Here is a 17,092-nt window from a genome sequence, read left to right on the forward strand (position 1 = left end):
GGGCCGCATCCATGGCATATGAAGGTTCCCAGGCTAGGGTCCAATCAGATCTGTAGCCGCTGGCCTACACCAGAGCCACAGCAATACGGGATCTGAGCCATGTCTGTGACCTACACCACAGCTCACAGCAATGCCAGATCCTTAACCCACTGAGCAAGGCCAGGGATCGAACCTGTGTCCTCATGGATACTAGACAAATTCCTTTCTGCTAAGCCATGACGGGAACTCCCAGCTTGGCATTTTAAAAAGAAGTCTGTTAGGATTATGAAGGAGACTTTGTTGAATCTACATATCAATGTGGGCAAAACTGACGTCTTAGCAATACTGGGTCTTCCAAACCATGACATGGTACATCTCCTCATGTATCAGGTCTTCTTGAGTTTCTCTTGGCAATAATTTATAGTTTTCATTTTACAGGATTTGTCTTTTATTAAGCTTATCTCTAACCATTTTATGATTTTATTATTGTAAATGGAATTACCTTTTTTTTTTTTTTTGTCTTTTTAGGGCCGCACCTGCAGCATATGTAAGTTTCCAGGCTAGGGGTTGGATCGGAGCTACAGCTGCCGGCCTACGCCACAGGTCACATCTGAGGTGAGTCTGTGACCTCCACCACAGCTCACAGCAACACCGGATCCTTAACCCACTGAACAAAGCCAGGGATCGAACCTGAATCCTCATGGATTATTAGTTGGGTGGTAACCTGCTGAGCCACAACAGGAACTCCCAAGTTATTTTTCTACTTGAGATGATCTTTTTTTTTCTTTTTTTTCCTGCTAATACAGTGAATTACATTGATTTTCCCATATTAGAGCAGTCTTGCATTTCTGAGATAAAACCCACAGGTTATGATGTATTACATCCTTTTTATATGCTGCCAGATTTTATTTGCTAATATTTTGTTATGGGTTTTTGCATCTACGTTCACGACGGACTTTGGGTTGTAACTTCCTTCCTGCTTCCCTCCCCACTTTCCTCTTCTCTTTTCTTTTATTCTTTTCTAATGTCTTTTCAAGTTTTGGTATCGGAGTTACACTGGCGTCACAAAACAAACTGGAAAGCACTCATCTTTTTCTCTGTTTTCTGAAAGAGTTTTTGTTACGTTGGTAATATTTTTTCTTAAATATCTGATAGAATTCACCAGTGAACAATCTGGTCATGGAGTTTCCTTTGCAGGAAGGTTTTTGATAATGAATTCAATTTATTTACTAGCTAAAACAACATATAGATTTTCTGTTTTTACCTTTTTTTTTTTTAAAGAGCCGCACCCACAGCATATGGAGGTTCCCAGGCTAGGGGTTAAATGGGAGCTATAGCTGCTACTACACCATAGTCACAGCAACTCAAGATCCGAGCCCCTCTGCGACCTACACCACAGCTCACCGCAACACCAGATCCTTAACCCACTGAGCAAGGTCAGGGATGGAACCCACATCCTCATGGATACTAGTCAGGTTCGTTAACCACTAAGCCACAACGGGAACTCCCTCTCTTTTACCTTATGTCAGTTTTTGGTAAATGTTACTTTCAATGAATTTATCCACTTCATCTACATTGTCTTATTAGTGTAAAATTGTTTATGACATTCTTTTATTAGCCTTTTAATGTCTTTAATATCTATACTGATAAACCTTTTATTTCTGATATTGATAATTTGTCTTCAAATTACCTGGAGTGGGAGGAAAGCGGTTGGTCCAGTTAGAGATTAATTTTGTTGATCTTTTCAAATGACCAACTTTGGGCTTTGTTAAATCTGTTTATTCTTTATTTACTCTTTTATGATTTCTGTCCTTCTTGTTACTATTTTCTTCTTATCATTTACTTTAGGTTTACTTTGCTCTTCTTTTTCTAGCTTCTGAAAGGAAACCCAAGCCTTTTTTCTGTTACTTGGTTTTAAAGCTATACATGTATCACTAAGAATTTATTGGTTTTATATCACAAAATTTGGTGCATTTTATTTTTATAATCATTCAATTCAAAATATTTTAAAATAGTCTCTGAGGGTTCCTGGACTAATTACTTAGATCTGTAAACTTTAAGTTCCAAGTATTTGGCATTTTCTACATATATTATTGTCACTGATTAGTAATTTCATTTCATTGTGGTCAGATGATATTCCCTTTATGATTTTAGCCATTTTAAATTTGTTGGGGAGTTCCCGTTGTGGCTCAGTGGTTAACGAATCCGACTAGGAACCATGAGGTTCAATTCCTGGCCTTGCTCAGTGGGTTAAGGATCCAGCGTTGCCGTGAGCTGTGGTGTAGGTTGCAGACACAGCTCGGATCCTGCTTTGCTGTGGTGTAGGCCGGCAGCTACAGCTCCAATTAGACCCCTAGCCTGGGAACCTCCATATGCCGCAGGAGCGGTCCTAGAAATAGCAAAAAGACAAAAAAAAAAAAAAAAAAAAAAAATTTGTTGGGACTTGTTTTATGGCTCAGCATAGGATCTACCTTGGTGAATATATCAGGGGCATTGAACGTGAAGATAACGTGCCTTCTGTTACATACATTGTTCTGTAATATCAATTAGATCAAGAGAGTTGATAGTACTAATCAAATCTATGTCTTTACTAATTTTTCATCTAGCTGGATTTTTTTTTTTTTTTGCCTTTTTTTTTTTTAGGGCCACACCTGCAACGTATGGAGGTTCCCAGGCTAGGGGTCTAATCGGAGCTACAGCTGCTGGCCTACGCCACAGCAATGCCAGAGCTGAGCCGTGTCTGTGACCTATACCACAGCTCACAGCAACACCAGATCCTTAACCCACTGAGTGAGGCCAGGGATGGAACCCTCAATCTCGTGGTTCCTAATAGGATTCATTTCCACTGCGCCACGACGTGAACTCCCTGTCTAGGTGTTTTATAATTGCTGCGATGTTACCTATCCAACTATGACAGGAGATTTGTATATTTCTTTAAGTTCTGCCGTTCTGGTTTTCCTTCATGTGTTATGAAACTCTGTTACATATGATTGCTATACCTTCCTGGTAATGTTTACTGTTAAGAGAGTTCCCTTTTTATCTCTGAGGATAGTCTTGAAGTTTATTTTATTTGATATTAATTTAGCCACTTCAACTTTCTTATGCTTATGTTTACAGGATCATCTTTTTCCATTCATTTCCTTTCAACCTCTCTTGTGTGTCTTATAAACAAAGTGTGGTTGGTTTATGTTTTATCTGTTCTGACAATTTATGTCTTTTAATTGAAGTGTTATAGACTATTAACTTTTAATGTAATTATTGATATGGCTGGATGCAGGTACAACCATTTTCCTATTTGTTTTCTCTTTGCCCCTTATTTTGTTTGTTTCTCACCTTCCTCTTTTGCCTTCTTTTGAATTAACTGATTTTTTTTTTCCTTTTTTGGCCGTCCCAAGGCATATGGAGTTCCCAGGCCAAGGATCAGATCTGGAGCTTCAGTTGCAAACTATGTCACAGCTGTGGCAACTCCAGATCCTTTCAACCCACCCTGCCATGCCAGGGATGGAACTTACATCTTGGTGCTGCACAGAAGCCATCCACCCCACGGTACCACAGCAAGAACAATATTTTTTCAGAAATCTACTTTCATCGATCTGTTAGCCTTTTTGTTATGCTTCTATGGATTTTAAAAAATATATTCACATTTCACGATTTCTTTAGAATTAATATCATGTCATTTTATGTAAAATAAAATGCTAAATTTACACAAATTGTAAACTTCACAATGGTAAAAGTTTCACTCTAAATATTCATGAGTATTTTAAAGAAATGAAGTATTTTCAAATGGTTTCTCGTATTTACTCATATTTACTTGCCCTGCATTCTTCCTGAAGATCCAAGTTTCTATCAGATACCATTTATTTTCACCCTGAAAATTGTCCCCCTAGCATTTCTTTCTTTCTTTCTTTTCTTTTCTTTTTGCCTTTTCTAGGGCCGCTCCTATGGCATATGGAGGTTCCCAGGCTAGGGGTCTAATTGGAGTTGTAGCTGCCAAGCCTATGCCAGAGCCACAGCACCTCGGGATCCGAGCCGCATCTGCAACCTACACCACAGATCATGGCAACGCCGGATCCTTAACCCACTGAGTGAGGCCAGGGATCGAACCTGCAACCTCATGGTTTCTAGTAGGATTCATTAAGCACTGAGCCACAACGGGAACTCCCCCTTAGTATTTCTTACAGTGCAGATCTGCTGGTAATGAATTCTCTTAGTCTTTTTTTTTCCCAAACATATCTTTTTTTTTTTTTTTTTTTTTTGGTCTTTTTAGCTATTTCTTGGGCCGCTCCCGCGGCATATGGAGGTTCCCAGGCTAGGGGCTGAATCGGAGCTGTAGCCACCGGCCTACGCCAGAGCCACAGCAACTCAGGATCCGAGCTGCATCTGCAACCTACACCACAGCTCACGGCAATGCCGGATCGTTAACCCACTGAGCAAGGGCAGGGATCGAACCCGCAACCTCATGGTTCCTAGTCGGATTCGTTAACCACTGCGCCACGACGGGAACTCCCTAAAAGTTTAAATAGTTTGCTGTCCTGGACTGTACTGGAGTGCCCTTCTCTGTTTCACACTAACCTTCAGGAAAAGCCTGTTTCACAAAAAGTTTTGTTACTGGTACCTTGGGGAGCTTGTGAGAGAAGTGTCTGCATGGGGCAAAAGGCGTTGCCCAGAGGACCACAACTGCATGCCCAGGCCATCCTGCAGGGATAGTCACGGTAGCAGAAACTGAGAGCAGCACAGAGGCAATGCAAACCATCCTCCTCTCCCCTCGGGAGCATCCCAGGGTTTATGTGAAGATGCCCAAGTCTCTCATCTGGCTGTTAGAGAAAAAGTGATCTCAGAAAGGGGGAGCAAGGAGTTCCCACTATGGTCCAGTAGCTTAAGAATCTGACTACAGGAGTTACCATCTTGGCTCAGTGGTAATGAACCCGACTGGCATCCAAGATCACGCAGGTTCGATCCCTGGCCTTGCTCCGTGGGTTAAGGATCCAGCATTGCCATGAGCTGTGGTGTAAGTCACAGACATGGCTTGGATCCCACGTTGCTGTGGCTGTGGCGTAGGCTGGCAACTGCAGCTCTGATTTGACCCCTGGCCTGAGAACTTCCATATGCTGCAGGTGTGGCCCTAAAAAGACAAAAAAAAAAATAAAAAATCCGACTGCAGTGGCTCCAACTGCGTGGTTTAAAGGATCCTGGGTTGCCGCGGCCATGGCACAGGTCACAGTTATCACTCCGATTCAATCCCTGGCCCGAGGACTTCCATGTGCCGCAAGTATGGCCATTAAAAAAAATTTTTTTTAAGAAAAAAGAAATATGGAATATTTAAGAACATTAAGGTTGCACAGAAGAAAAGTTTAGTTCCACTTGCGAAGTATCATTAAGTGCATAATGGGCAGCTTGGGGCCTCTGTTAGGACTTTCAGGAGTCTTTTCATTCAGGGAATGTGAAGACTCAGCAGGAAGATTCCCTCCTGAGTTGATCTATGAGGTCAGCTGACTCCACAACAACACCTGGGAAAGCTGCCCGCCAGCCAGAGGCTGCTGGATGCGCCCCAGGTCCAGGGAAACATGTACAAACGGAAAGAGGTGAAAAAAGGTTCCTCTCACCATCAGTGATACCAGGGAAAGAGCTTTTCCCAAGACACATGCTGTTCAGCTCACCAAAGCCAGACACACATGGGGCGAGTGGTATGGGAGCTTCTTTCCAGATTTCCCTGGAAAGACTTTCGGGACCCAATCTGCAGGGTCAAAGCTAGGGTGAGGCAAGAGAGGCATGTGTCTCAAGTGCAGAATTTAAGGGGGTGCCAAAAACTCAGCAATCAAGACAAATGATATTTTACAGTGATGTTTTCTTTTAGAAAAAGAAACCTCTATGATGAACAAAATACCAAACTTTTAAATAAGACAGAATCTGACTCTGCACTTGCATAACACATCATTTGTCATCTCGTGATCCCAACCCTGCCAGGACTTGCCTTTACTTAAAATGTTAGTATTTTGTTCATCGTGGATTCTTTGAATTAATTTTAATTTCAAAAATATTCCATTAAAATGGCATTGATCTTGATTACTGTGGTTTTTGGCACATCCTTAAATTCTGCACTTGCCTCACTCTCAAACCAGCCCTGAACATCAGTAAGAACCTCTTTAAAATCCTTCCTTCCACACCCCCATCCCACCAAAAGAAATCTGCCAGCACACCATGATGATAAGAAGGCATTTTCATATATAAAAATAAAAAGCTTACTGGTGACAATAATACCAGCCAAATAAAGAACTGGGGTAAGTTCCTGGCACAATCCATTTAGCAGTTTTATAAGTAGGAAATCTAACAGATTTCTGGGTTCCAGAGTAAAAATTCATAATTAAAAACGATCCTAACACTTCTCGTTCAACATAAAAGACGAAGGGTTGAGGCTGAGAAATTCAAGAAATTTGAGTATGTTTCATCCTGTTTCTTTTTTTTTTTTTTTTTTTTTGTCTTTTTTGTTGTTGTTGTTGTTGTTGTTGTTGTTGTTGTTATTTCTTGGGCCGCTTCCGCGGCATATGGAGGTTCCCAGGCTAGGGGTTGAATCAGAGCTGTAGCCACCAGCCTACGCCAGAGCCACAGCAATGCAGGATCCGAGCTGCATCTGCAACCTACACCACAGCTCACGGCAACACCGGATCGTTAACCCACTGAGCAAGGGCAGGGACCGAACCCACAACCTCATGGTTCCTAGTCGGATTCGTTAACCACTGCGCCACGACGGGAACTCCTCATCCTGTTTCTTATAATGCACATTAATGTATGTGTTATGTATTCAAGGCTTCAGTTGGATAGATTAATTAAATCTCAGGTCAGATACTTAGTGGTTGAGTGTGGTCATCACGGGTGCCATTCATAAAATATTTAACCCTTTTATTCAATGCCACTGCCTGTGTATAGAGGCAACATGGCATAACAATAGAACTCTGGATTGAGAATCCCAATTGTATTACTCATATCACTAAATGTCCTTGGGTCTCACTTTCGTCATCTGTAAAAGGATGTTACAACTTACCTTAAATACCATGTCACTTAAAAAAAAACAAACAAACAAACACTTGGAGTTCCCATTGTGGCACAGCAGAAAACAATCCAACTAGGAACCATGAGGTTGAGGGTTTGATCCCTTACCTCTCTCAGTGGGTTAAGGATCCGGCATTGCCATGAGCTGTGGTGTAGCTTGCAGACACAGCTCAGATCCTGCACAGCTGTGGCTGTGGCCAGCAGCTGGGAACCTCCATGTGCTGCGAGTGGCGAGTGAGGCCCTAAAAAGCGGAAAAAAAAAACAAAAACAAAAACCACTTATCTATATGAGATAATGAAAGTTAACTGTGGTGGTTATTTCACAATATATGTAAGTTACCTCATGCTGCACACTTTAAACTTATATAGGGTGCTGTATGTTAAATATATCTCAATAAAACTAGAAAAATATTTTAATCTGAACATTAATGACATCTAAATGAAAAAACCTCTAAAAGAGTGTAGGGGAAAAAACTCATAATTGCCCCATCCTTTATTTATGCTAAATAATTACAGGCTATCTTGATTATGCTTGATCTCTAAAACCGTGAAAGCTAATTTTGAAAAATAAAGAATTATTTCTAGGGAACACTGTGAAAAAAGGAGACAAAGAGGTTGAGCCCAGTATGGTTTTAAAAGTAATGATTATAGGAGTTTCCATGTGGTACAGCTGGTTTAAGGATCTGGCATTGCTGTATCTGCGGCCGAGGTTGCAACTGCAGCACAGGTTCAACCCCTGGCCTGGGAACTTCCACATGCCTTGGGTGCAGTCAATGAAAAAAAAGGAATGATTACAAAACTTTCTGGAGCCTGACATATGGGTCTGCATATGCCAAATGGGAAACAGGAACAACTTCTAATCTGTAACTTTAGAAGAGTTCAGAGCAGATGCTCTGGGCTGGCGGTCTGGGTTGCTAACATCAACCAGCAGGCAGAGGAATAGGACTGCTCTCCGCAGTGGCTGACTGTCATTCTTAGACGGTGGGAACATCACATTCTCCCCAGGACTTAATTAGGAATCCAGGTTCTATTATTAATTTCCTCCCCAAAGTCTAATCTTGTCAGGGTTACGATTTGTGATTCTGATTGTACAGCATTTTTGGCAGGTTAGAATTACTCTTTAATTATTTCAGCAGCTCATTCCCTTTGCTCCTTCCTTTCAGTTGCAGCAGTTCTTTTCCACCTTGTGGCCAGGTAAGTCTCTTAGGACCTCCTCTAAGCACCCGGAAAAGGAAAAACTATTATCTTTTTTTGGGGCCATGTCCATGGCATGTGGAAGTTCCTGGGCAATGACTGAACCCAAGCCACAGCAGTGACCCGAGCTGCTGTAGTAATAAAGTCAGATCCTAAACCCCTTGGGCCACAAGAGAACCCCCCAAAAACTAATATTTTAACCAAAAAGAGCAAGAGTGAAACCCGAAGAGGTCCCTAGCATAGCTTGTCTCTATAATTTTTTATAACAGCCTTACTGAGATATAATTCACATATACAATTTATCTCAAATGTATAATTCAATGGCTCTTAGTATATTCAGAGTTGTGCAACCACCACCACAATCAATTTCAGAACATTTTTATCACCACTCCAAAAAGAAACCCTGTACCACTGGTAGTCACCTGTCATTCTCCCATGCCCCACAGATCTAGGTAATCCACATTCTGTTTCCAGAGCATTGCCTATTCCGGACGTGTCACATAAACGAATCTTACAACACGTGGTCTTTTGTGGCTGGCTTCTTTCACTGAGCCTGATATTGTCAAGGTTCATCCATGTTGTATCATGTATCAGTACTTCATTCCTTATGGCCAAAGCGTGTTCCAGGGTAGGAATAAACCACACTTCATTTACCTGTTCATCCGCTGGTGAAGATTTGGGTTGTTTCCACTTTTTGGAGCTATTGTGAGTAATGCTGCAATAAACATGGTGTGTATGTGTTTGTTTGAACATATGTTTCCAATTCTCTCGGGTATTTATTGATTTATTCATTTTTGCTTTTGTAGGGCCATGCTTGCAGCATATAGAAGTTCCCAGGCTAGAGGTCAAATCGGAGCTGTAGCTGCTGGCCTATGCCACAGCCAGAGCAATACCAGATCTGAGCCGCATCTGCGACCTACACCATAGCTCGTGGCAACGCTGGATCATTAACTCAAGAGCGAGGCCAGGGATCAAACCCACATCCTCATGGATACTAGCTGGGTTCCTAACCCACAGATCCACAACAGAACTTCCCTCGTGGGTATTTAACCTGGAGTAGAATTGCTGGATCATGTGCCTCTTTATAGTTTCAATGCAATAATTACACTGAAACTATTCCTGCAGAGGAAATAACCCCCAAGGCTTTGTGGATTAAAATAATGTTATCTCTTATTTCTGAGGGTCAGGAATTTGGGAGCACCTGCAACAGGTTTTCCCTCCAGGTCTCTCAGGAGGTTGCAGTTACCTGAAGGCTTGGCTGGAGCCAGAAGATCCATTTCTAAGATGACATTCATTAAGTTAGTGGTGGCTCTGGGCTGGGAGCCTCAGTTCCTCTACACACGGGCTTCCCCACTGGGATGGCTGAGTGTCCTCAGAGCAGCTGGCTTCCTCTAAATCAAGTTAGCCAGGAGACCAAGGTGCAAGCTGCATTTTCTTTGATGACTTGGCCTTGTACATTGGACTGTGTCACTTTCACTATATTCTTCTGTTCACGCAGGCCGGCCCTGATTTGTATGGGAGGGGACTAACGATACAAGAAGGGGGGAAACCTGGGGAGGCAAAGTTGGAGACCAATTTGGAGGCTGGCTACTATCAATAGGTGGACCTCAAAGCTCTCTTCTCAGTTGTTTCTAAGGAGATGATCCAAACTGACAAACCCCAGGCAGGAAGTCAAAAAATACAGGTCAAAGTTTGTAGGATCTTGACAGCACTGTGATTCACTCCCTCCATGTAATGGATTTGACCTGCAGTGGAGTCTCCTGATTTTCCTGCTGGAGACTTTGAGGAGGAGAGCCTTAGTGTACTTAGTACATAACAGAAATAAGACAAAGAACTCCAAGCCTACTGCTGTCCTTGGGTTAATGCCTAGGTATTCACCTCTGGAAGAGCCAACCCTTTGTCTTGCTATCCATACCAGCAAAATCTTTCTGGAATGTCATTCGGGCTATTTAATCCAGAAGTCAAATCCACGTTGGCAAACCAGCAAGTACTTATTAGCATCTACTGTGTACCCAAGAGCAAACCCCAGAATCATTTGAGACCAGTATAGATGGATAAGCCAAAAAGCCCAGGCATGACCAAAATAGACTGTTGTCAAACCCATCTGTCTTGAGGCGTCAAAGGCAAGGAACTGAAATGGACTTTTTTTTTTCTTTTGAGTTAGCATTTAGAGAAGTCACAGCCATGAGAATGCTTCCAGATTTATTTTTGTTTAGAAAACGCACAAGGACATGAAAGACAAAGAAAGACTGAGGAGCAATTCTAGAATAAAGAGGTTAAAGAAACCCCTAACTATAAAATGTAATGCTTATCCTGGATGAGATCCTGGGTGGAGGGTCAATAACTACAAATGTATTATCGGAAATTGGTGAAATTGGAATACAAACTGTAGATAACAGCATTAGATCAATGTTACCTTTTCTGAATTTTATAATGATATTGTGGTTATGTAATAAAATGCACTTGTTCTTAGGAAACACAGACTAAAGTATTAAGGGGTAAATGTGTCTACACATTTTGAATAGACCTCTGGGAGTTCTTTTGTGGGACAGTGGGTTAAGGACCCAGCATTGTCGTTGAAGTTTGATCCCTGGCTCAGGAACTTGCACATGCCATAGGTGCAGCCAAAAAAAAAAAAAAAAAAAAAAAAAAAAAATTCTGTGTATTCCTAAGTACACACATTAATGCATGCACATATATACATATACACATACATATACATGGAATAAGACAATAAATTCATCAAAATGTGAACAGGATGAAGGACATATGGGAATTCTTTGTTTGTTTGAACTAGTCACTCGGGGTTTACTGAATGACTTTCTGAACAAAAAAGGCACCAGCATACCTGTGAAGGGGAAAAACCTCACCGGTGTACTGAAGAGAAATGAGCAGGCAGGCGTGCCTGAGCAGTGTGGGTCTGGGCAGGGCTTCTCAAACTAAGGATGTATGAGAATCACCCAGGGATCTTGTGAAAATGCAAATCCTGATTGAGGAGGTGTGGAGTGCAGCCAGAGATTCTTCCCTTCCCACAGTCTTGCTGGTGACACTGGTATTCCTGGTCCCTGCACCCCCATTTGAGTAGTGAGACCCTCCCTCGATGATCTCTGGCCCTTCCCAACCCCAAGAGAGCCTCATTCCACCCTCAGACTCTCAACCTTGGCCCCTGCACTTCTCCTAATGCCCTTCACACAGCCTTAGCCACTGATGCCATTTCTCTCCTCCTTCCCAGGTTATCTTCAAACCAAGTTTGAAGATAATCTGCCAAAGCCCCGCAGTTCCTGCAAAGGGCACAGAGTGTGCTCCACTGGTCTCAAAGAAGGTGTGGTAAGAGGACACCTGTGGTCAAGGTCAACTTCTAGATGAGAGGTCACATCCCCCAGGACTCAGGCTCTCAACGTACTTCAGCATCTCCAAGAGGCTCAAGAAGGCCTGCGATGACCAAGTTTTGTTCAGGAACTGACAGAGTGGGACGGGGAAGAGACTTAATGCCCCTATAATCCTCACCAGCACCACTCCCAGGCACCCAAATCTAGGTAAAGCCCCAGAGTTTGCTGTGCAGAGGCAATGGCTGTTTCCCATCCACCCAGATGGCCACGCTTAGGGCTTCTCATATGGACATTCCGGGGCCACCACTGGAAACAAGCAACATTTGACTTTTTTTTTTTTTTTTTTTAAGCAGGGGTCGGGGTTAGGGAAATCAGTTCCCCATCAGTGATGCTCTTTTCTTTCTAACACTTCGGGACCCTGGTCCCTAGTCTCCTTTCTCTGTGCTTCCTGAAGGATCTGATGCCTTTATTTACACTGAATTGTACACGACTGATAAAACTAGCATATGTCACCTCTCAAGGCTTTCTCTCCTTTTCCTCCCTCACTCCCAACCCAGACTCCTCTTCTTTCTTTCTCAGTTCCAGAGAGGCTGACCGCTGGGGACCGTGTTACCCAGGCCCCCTCACCCTCTGGCTTCTGGTTGGGTTTGGCCAGTGAGGTCACTGCCAGGCGATCTGAGGGCGAGGGGAGAAGAGCATGGAGATGTCCCATCCCCACTGCAGCTTCACACCACTGGGCAGCAGCTGCATCTCTGCAGCCTCGTGCCCCTTGAGGTGGCTCCTCCGCAGCTCAGCGCTCATGGGGCTCCCTTTGGCCCTTCTACCCTAAGACACTAACAACTGTCCACCGCCACAAGTCCCAGAGCCCCTCGCCAACCCTGATGTTTCCTCCATCCTGCCCATTTCACCGCAAATAGTCCTGTCACCAATTGCCTGATTTTATTTTTCACTTAAACCCTTTTGAATGTACTGTCTGTTCCCTGCTAAGACGAATGATAGAGAAAATGTTGCATTTTTATCAGGCGCAAGGTCCTAATTTAGCCTAAGCCAAAGCAAAGAAGTTCTACTCGTAGAATCTGGGACTAGAGGAAATCCAGAGAAGGAAGATATGTTTTGATGGGGGAAGCGTACCCTTGTGTCTCAGTGCCTTGAAACCCAGCTACATCAAGGCCTGGAAATTGGCTTTGCAATTATTTTATTCTGTTCTGCCTCCATGAACCGAGAAGTTGCTGTGTTCCAGACACAGTGCTCAGGCTTGTGTAAGCCAAGGACAGCAGAGACCAGGCCCTACGTCCCAGAGCCTCAGACTCAGGGACACTCGGCCGAGGGCAGGATGAAAGCCCTGGAATGGAATTGAATGTGACAGGCAGCCAAGCAGGGCAAAGCTGGCTGAGATAAGGGCCGAATCAGAGTTCAGAAAGAGAACAGGAGCAGAACAGCAGACCGAGGTTTTGTTCCAATGCTGGGGACCTGAGAGGACCTCACGGGGTGGAAGAAGAGGTCACACAGGACCTGGGAGGACCGTCAAGCGGGCCAATCAGCTGCCCCAGTGCAGAAGCCAGAGTGGGCCCCTTTCTACCGCCTCCTGGGGGAAGCCTTCGTATTTATTTCCTCCCCTCTTGGATTCTTGCTGCACATCTACTTTCCTCGCTGAGCTCCGACGGGTCAAATGCTTATGTTGCACACACACTGTGCTGGTGCTTTGCACGCAGGGGCCCAATCAATCCTCCCAACCCCCCTTGTGGGTGGGTGCTATTCATCCCATTTGATAGCTAAGGAAACAGGCTTAGAACAAATGACCAGCCCACAATTTTATGAGCAGGCCCTGGAGGAACCAGGATTTGAATCCAGACTGTCTGGTCGTAAATGCATGCTCTCAACCCCTTTATTATCTGCCTTGATTTCTAAATGGAAACGGGGTGTTACTGACATTTTGTACCAAGTATCTCATTTGGTTCTCACAGCGCCCCCGTGAGGTAGGTCTGCGTATTACCCCACTTGATGGAAGAAGAAACTGGCCGCCAAAAGGGCCCTCTCTAGGGCCCCGCTGCCAGGTCCTGGTGGAACCAAAGTTTGAACCCAGGAAACCAACTTGGAATTAAGGCCTCCAGCTACTTCATTCCTTGAGAGAAGGGCCTAGATTATTAATGTTTTAATAGACCCTTATTTTGTAGAATCGTTTTAGATAATCAGAAAAATTATGAAGATAATATAGCTTCCTAATTGTTCTTGCTACAACTTCCAATACTATGCTGAATAAAAGCTGCAAGAGTGGGCATGCTTGTCTTGCTCCTGATGTTAGAAAGAAAACGTCCAGTTTTTTACCAATGAGTATGATGTTAGTTGTGGGCTTGTCACATACGGCTTTATGTTGAGATGCATTCCCTCTATAGCCACTTTGTTGAGAGTTTTCAGCATAAATGGATGTTGAATCTTGTCAAATGTTGTTTTCTGCATCTACTGAGATGATCATATGGCTTTTATCCTTTGTTTTGTTAATGTGCTGTATCACAGTGATAGATCTGCATATGTTGAACCATCCTTGCATCCCTGGAAAAAAGTCCACTTGATCATGGCGTATGATCCTTTTATTGTTGAACTCAGTTTGTGAGTATTTTGTTGAGGATTTTTGTATGTATGTTCATCAGGGATACTGGCCTATAATGTTCTCTTCTGGTGGTGTTTTTGTCTGGTTTTGGTATCAGAGTAAGACTAATGCCGTAAAATGAGTTTGGAAATGTTCCCTCCTCTTCTAATTTTTGCAAGAATTTGAGAAAGATCAGATTAATTCCTCTTAAAATGTTTGGAAGAATTCACCAGTGAGGGGGCTTTGGGGGTAAGCAGGCCCAGCTAAAGCCTCATCATGATGCCCAGAGTTTATTAGTGAGATTTTTCATCCTGTTTTGTATCTTGTTGAGAAGCATGATACCCTTTGTTCCTTCTTCTCTAAATCCACTCCTGAATTGCCATGCTGAGAGCCTCTGTCCTGGCCAGGGACAGTCCAGGACAGGAGACCATCCAGCAATCTTTTCTCCTTGGCTCGGAAGATGTTTGTGTATAGTTGAGAAATCTGGGTTTCTGCCATTAACTGGCCATGTGTGCCTTTGTCTCCAAAGTTCCTTCCAGCTCTGAAATATTACGACCCAGCAACTATACTTCTCAATACATGTTTTTCCTTCTTACAAAGGTATATGTATTTACCATGGGTAGTTAGAAAATATAAATAAGGGAGCAGAAGAAAAATATAAACTCACGCATCATCTCACCACTCAGTGCTCTTATTAACCTTTACTCATTCATCAACACATATTTACTGAGTACCTGCCATTTACTGAGCAGTTTGCAGTATATCTTTCTAGGCTCTTTATATTTTAATGAAATCATCCTGCCTTACAACCTGCCTTTCACTTAACAGACAGTTGTGAACACATTCCCACATCAATAAACATTTTTCTACAATGTTCTGGTTTTTCATGTTAATAAATACTCTCAGAGCTAGGTTTGAGCAAATTCATAACCATTACTTTAAGATAATTCCCACAAGCAGGATTCCTAGGCTAATTAGTAATCACACTTGTGAGGCTTCTGGCAGGCAGTGCTAAAATAGTCGGCCTCGCCGGCCTCTTTACATTCTTCCACTAACACATACGCACTGCAAAGGGTCTAGAGCTGCGCTACCCAGTACAACAGGCACTAGACACACGTGGCTGGGTATATTTAAGTTAAAATTAAGTAAAATAAACAATTTCAGATCCTCAGTTGCACTAGCCACATTTCAAGCACTCCACAGGCATAAGTAGTTATTGTAAACAGCAGAGAAAATATTTCCACTATCACATAAAGTTCTCCTGGACCTCACTGGCCCAGATGTGATATTCAATTGATATGAATTATTATTATTTGGGGGTAGAGAGATTTGGGGCAACTTTCCTCTTTAGTGCATTCCTTGGCCACTTCGTAATGAGCTTTATCAATTACTGTTTTACATATTCATGTTTCAAAGCTCTCCCCCTTCAGAGAGGTGTACCTCATGCCCACTCGCCCCCCATACATACGCTTGATTAGGGGAAATCTTCAGAGCCCTATGTCATTGAGTTTCGACTAATTTCCTTCCTAGAGATAGAGCTCCAAAAAAGCTGTATTAAGAATCTCTATCCAAAATTAGCACATTGTAAATCAACTATCCTCTAATAAAAAAATTTTTAAAAAGAAGAAGAATCTCTAGCCAAATTAACATATATATGCATAAAGAAATTCTGGAAGGATACATAAAAAAATTAGGAGCATTGCTTACCTATGGCATGGGGAGTAGGTGTCTTTGCAGATAACAATTTCAGATCCTCAGTTGCAGATGATCAGAGAGAAATTTTCCACGTGAATTTAAAATGGAAATTAAACTCCATTCTACCTATTTAAAAATGGATTAAAAATAAATTTAAATATATCTCTTTTTTACATTATACAAGTAGCATACAATTGTAAAAAAAAATTTTTTTTAAATAGTGACAGTGTACATTTCTTTCCCTGAAGGTTACTATTGGCAGGTTCGTGAGATGCCTTCCAGACTTGGGTCTGTTATGGACAATCACACATAATACCTCTATAACAGGATCACGGGCACTCATGCTCTGCAGTGGGCCTAACCCATCTCAAGACATTTTATCTTGTCAGGTGCATTCATTCCTTAGACACCACCAGAGTCCCACCTCCCTTCCTACTGACAACAGCTGGGAAAAGAGGACTTCTCAAGCTCCAAGACATCTTTCTCTTAGCTCTCCAATGGCCCTTGATAACACCTCCACGTCTCTTTTGAAAACCCCTGTGTCACACCAGTTTCCAGGTGAGAGCAGAGCCGGCATCAGTTGGTTCAGGTCAGTCCCATCCTTGCTGACGCTGCACAGGCAGTTCTTTACTTCTCACCTTTGCCCTTCCTCGGGGGGCCTCCTGTCCACGCGGCCTTTCAGAGGCAGGGGGATGAAGGTAGAGCACGTCTAGGTGGAGCCTTGGGGTGGGAGAGAGGCAGGGACATGGGGCATGAGTCACCTCCAGGTAGCATCCCCCTTGCTTCCACCTCTTGTCCAACCCCAGTTCCAAATCCACTTTCAGTCCCCACCTTGCTGGACACAAGACCTCTTTTTTTGCATTTCTGTGATGGGTTTCCCACTCCCCACTGGGAGCTCCAGTGTCTACGTCTCCCACAGGAGGGCAGTGAGTGAGTGAGGGGAGTTTCCAGAGGATCAGGTGGGCCTGAGGAGGGTGTAAGAAAAAGGGGGGAGAGAGGGTGTGCGTCCACCTACAGGTGTCGATGATGCTCCTGGACCAAAAGAGAAATCCCAGTTTTGGGGGTGGGGGTGAATGTCCCCTCTCCTGAGAGGGCAGCACTGGCGCAGCTACAAAGACTGTAATCCTGGCCCCCCAGGACTGTAACCGGCAAATCCACAGACAGAAACCAGATTAACGTTGCCGGGGCTAGGGTTGGGGGGATGGGGAGTGACTGTTAATGGGTACAGGGTTACTCTTTTTTTTTTTTTGCTTTTAGGGCC

At 43.3% G+C, this 17,092-nt stretch overlaps 1 long non-coding RNA gene across 3 annotated transcripts in view; it reads right to left on the reverse strand.

Annotated features, from left to right (window-relative positions):
• The window catches only part of LOC110260921 (uncharacterized), a 70,815-nt gene that overhangs the window by 32,243 nt on the left and 21,480 nt on the right, over positions 1-17,092 (reverse strand). The window contains exons 5-7 of one of the 3 annotated variants that reach the window (XR_014805583.1): positions 16,663-16,796; positions 16,470-16,551; positions 12,487-15,957 (exon numbers count right to left, since the gene is read on the reverse strand). This is a non-coding gene — a long non-coding RNA (uncharacterized LOC110260921). Of the gene's footprint in view, positions 1-12,486; positions 15,958-16,469; positions 16,552-16,662; positions 16,797-17,092 lie in introns of those variants that run through there. The other 2 variants (XR_014805584.1, XR_002344539.2) reach the window with 2 other exon arrangements.

This window comes from Sus scrofa, chromosome 6 (assembly GCF_054392235.1).
Source record: "Sus scrofa isolate SSC_HxYL_T2T_F1_AM1 chromosome 6, Sscrofa_HxYL_maternal_Yorkshire_Landrace_v2.0, whole genome shotgun sequence".
NCBI classification, from domain to species: Eukaryota; Metazoa; Chordata; class Mammalia; order Artiodactyla; family Suidae; genus Sus; species Sus scrofa.